Source organism: Sinocyclocheilus rhinocerous, unplaced genomic scaffold (assembly GCF_001515625.1).
Source record: "Sinocyclocheilus rhinocerous isolate Xijiao unplaced genomic scaffold, SAMN03320098_v1.1 scaffold78, whole genome shotgun sequence".
Classification (NCBI taxonomy): Eukaryota; Metazoa; Chordata; class Actinopteri; order Cypriniformes; family Cyprinidae; genus Sinocyclocheilus; species Sinocyclocheilus rhinocerous.
In genome coordinates, this window is record NW_015637122.1 from 473,136 (window position 1) to 477,206 (window position 4,071).

Here is a 4,071-nt window from a genome sequence, read left to right on the forward strand (position 1 = left end):
AGGTCTTTGTTCACCCCCCGGAGCCGTGTGAGACACTTTTTTTTTTATGGATGGGCGATTTTTATTTAACTTCTTTTGGACTGAAGCAATGCAACACCCGCTGAGTGGCATTAAACAGCTTGAAAGATCAAAGACAATTTTTTATATAACTCCGACTGGATTCGTCTGAAAGAAGAAAGTCATATACACCTAGGATGCCTCGGGGGTGAGTAAAACGCAGCCTAATTTTCATTTTTGGGTGAACTAACCCTTTAATGTCATGGGCGGGAGCTTCACTTCTCCCACCCTCCACACACACTGTTATTCAGCTCTGGAAAACATTGATGGAGAACGAGAGCAACAACGTGGATTCTCCAGATTACAGCTCTTACAATATGTACGTTTTTTTTTTATCAGTATTCTTCCATTCACAACGCAAATAACAGACACTGACTTTCATTTAGACAGTTTATGTTTGACTAGTTTGATGGTGACCCAGATATATTGTTTTTACACAGATCAGTCTTTTGCAAGGTACCTGGGCAGATTTCGAAAGAGCTACAGAATAGAAGTTGATTTCCTATCATGATTCAAGGGTTTTAGCTCTATTTTGAAACTTTATTTGACTTATTATTTCTACTTCTTAAGTAGGCTATAAGTATGGAAAGAAAGGTTCAGGTGTAGTAGCCTATTTGTGAAATGTTATGTGGTCCAAAGTCAGCCTCCAATATAAATTTATTTCATTTTGGTGTTACATAGTGTCAGGTTTGGTGTCTAGAGGTTTGTGTGCATCCCATCTGGTTTCTTGCATGCCACATTCAGCTCTTCATCTGGTCAATAAATGTCCTCATGTGATATTCATTTCAATAATTAGAAACAGACTCTACAGTAACCAGAAGCCAAAATGATTAACCATGTGCACAGTTCACACAATGTTTCAGTGATGTAATAGTTTACACATTAAAATGAAACAGAAATAATGTACGAGTTGCATAACTAAGGGGCTAGTTGTCACAAGGGTTGTATAACAGTAACTATAAGATTTTGAATCAAAAATCAAATACACAAATGTTTATTTTCTCTAGCATTGGTTCTGTAAGTTGCTATTTGGGCATGTTGACACAGGCCAGTGTTTGTTTAATGAATTATATTGTATCTTTTTGTTAAATCTTTCTTTGCATCTTATTTATTTATTTATTATTTGCTTGCTTGCTATATGTAAAATTGAAAAATACGGAAAAAAATCACCCTGAGAAACGTTCACTGGAGCAATAAGTGTGACATCTATAAATTAACTTTCATTGTTCTTTTATAATGTCTCTGGTTATCATTTGAGATTCATAACACTTGTTATGCCACTCATGTTCAAAAAATATTAGGATGCAATCTAATCAATACAATCAATGTGATTCCCATAGCTATTGCTTTGCACACGCTGGCACAATCATCCGATCACACCGGCTTACGGCCTCCTCCACCTGCGGACTGGATAAACCAGAGACATTCTGCATTGTGAGTAAATTTTATAAGCTAAATTGTATTATTATAAATTATTACAAATGACTGTATTACAATAACGAGAATCACCATTGAGAATAATGAGGAAAAACACAGAAGTAAAAAGCATTGCAGTAATTACAAATTTGGGGTAAGCAGATCTGATTGTCATTAAATTATTTTCACAATGCATAAATGATAAAAATAGACTTATTTATAAATATATATATTTTTTAATTTTTCAATAATTTTTTCCGTCTCTTATACATTACATATATAACCTAAAAACATCTGATTTGATCATAATCTTTCTATGTTGTTGGGTGGGTTTCTTTCCACACTTACATTCACTGTCTGATAAACAATCAGACCTCTGTGTGGAGAGAGGGAGGATGAAGGCCCGTGTCAGATGTTCCAGACCCCCTTAGGCCACTGTTTTGCTCATTACACTATCTGTGTGGCCCATTTTTTCTGTGTATTCTGAGTTATATATTGTGAGTGATGAATTGAGCAATGGTGAGAAGCTCAGACTAAAGTCTGACTGTAAATGTCAATGTGTGATATGTGTGTGATCTGAATTGTGTGTAGATTTGATCTGGAACTTAATAGTCCAATGTCTAGCACACACTGGATTTGTAAATATGAGATGCTATCAAACCTTAAAGGAATAGTTTCAACATTTACTCATTTACTCAACCCCATGACATTCCAAATCCTTATGACTTTCTTTCTTCATGGAGGAGATGTTTTGCAGAATGTCCTAGTGAATATTTTCCTTACAATGATAATAAATGGGGTTGGAATCTATTTAGAAACCCACCATAAATGTATAATTAAATAGCCCATAAGGTTTGTGTGCTATAATTACAAGTATTTTAAAGTTATACGATGTAGGTTTGTGTAGGGAAAAGGTGCAAATTTAAATCAAAATCTTGCTCTCTCTGCCATTGATTTCAAATCTCATTCACACTTAAGCAAGGCTCGAGAGAACATATGACGTTTGTCTTAACTGATGCCAAAGCTTGTGAATGATATTTCGGCACTTCAGTGTAATGGAATATCATTAGTATCAATATTACAGCAAAATCCAGACACAATTGAATAACTTCATAAGACTATTTAGGCTATAGAATATAGCATATTATATAGCGAATATTTTGTCAATTTTTCTGTTTATGTTTTTTTGCATGTCAGTTAGATTTAGTCTGGTGAGTTTTGCTGAATACATGTATTTATGTTAATGAGTCATGTGCATGAGAGGGTGAGAAAAACAGAACATCTGGATTCCTGCTGTCCGCATAAATGCTTTTTTCATTCCGCTAAACTCCAAAAGACTCTATCTCACACGCTCCATTAACATCAGCATCTCGATCAGGGGGCGGCGTTTCCGCAGAGTATGGCAGTTGCCATACCCTAGCCCAGTCAGGTGTGCCGTGAAAAATTATCCAAACTTCATATCTCTATTATCACGTAGTTTGTATTTGCCAAAACTGATTTACCGAAGTCAAAACATGGACGGAATTGGCGTTAGTGAGAGCGCCGCTTAAAGGGGTCATATGATGCGATTTCAATTTTTCCTTTCTCTTTGGAGTGTTACAAGCTCTTGGTGCATAAAGAAGATCTGTAAAGTTGCAAAGACTAAAGTCTCAAATCCAAAGAGAGATTCTTTATAAAAGTTAAGAGTCAACCACGCCTACCTAAAACGGCTCGTTCTAACACACCCCACATGTCTACGTCACGATGTGAGAAGATTTGCATAACGCCGCCCAAACGTTCACGCAAAGAAAGAAGGCGTAATCGAATCCGCCGCCTCTGCTCACTCTAGCCCTCCGGCCGTTCCTCACATTATCCCCCGACCTCTGCTCACTCTAGCCCTCCGGCTGTTCCTCACTCTAGCCCCCGGCTTCTGCTCACTCTAGGCTGCCGCCGCTCACTTTAGGCCGCCGTGTGTGACTCTGTGTTTTGTTGTGAAAGCGAAACTACTTTGTTTGGCCTTCCAAAAATGGACACGACTAGAAATCAGTGGTTAAGTTGTATTTACAACACTGTTCCAGAACACTTCAACCCAAATATTCAGATGTGTGCAGCACATTTTATGGAGGACTGTGTACTGATCCTGGGAGAGTAACGTGTTTTTCATATAGCCTGTTAAGTGCAAGTGTCTGATACAATACCATCACTGATGACGCAGTGTCGTTTAATTATTGACTTTTTTTTTTAGCTTAATTTCTTTTTTCCCCCTGTTTTCCGCCATCTTGGCAGCACGTCACCGCGCGTCACTCCCGTATAATCGAAAATGAGCAAAGAGGCGGGAGCTGGTTGCTGAAACCACACCCACCTAGCTCGACGGTGGTGACAGCAGCGGCAATCCACCTGTCACTCAAGTGGCCACGCCCTTAATTATGCAGAACTTTAAGGCTAAAGTTGGGCATTTTAACATAGGGAGTCTATGGGATTGACTCCCTTTTGCAGTCAGCCTCTAGCGGCCAGTTGACGAATTACAGTTTAAGTCACTTAAGTCACTTATTCACGAGAGAGAGCGGGAGGTTGCCGCTTGGTTGTGACCATAGACTGTATAAAAACATTAAAAACATG

The 4,071-nt window shown here is 38.2% G+C and overlaps 1 pseudogene; it reads left to right on the forward strand.

The window, feature by feature from the left end:
- The first annotated feature begins 300 nt into the window (after positions 1-300).
- Positions 301-4,071, forward strand: part of LOC107748480 (laminin subunit beta-1-like) — a 25,326-nt pseudogene continuing 21,555 nt past the window's right edge.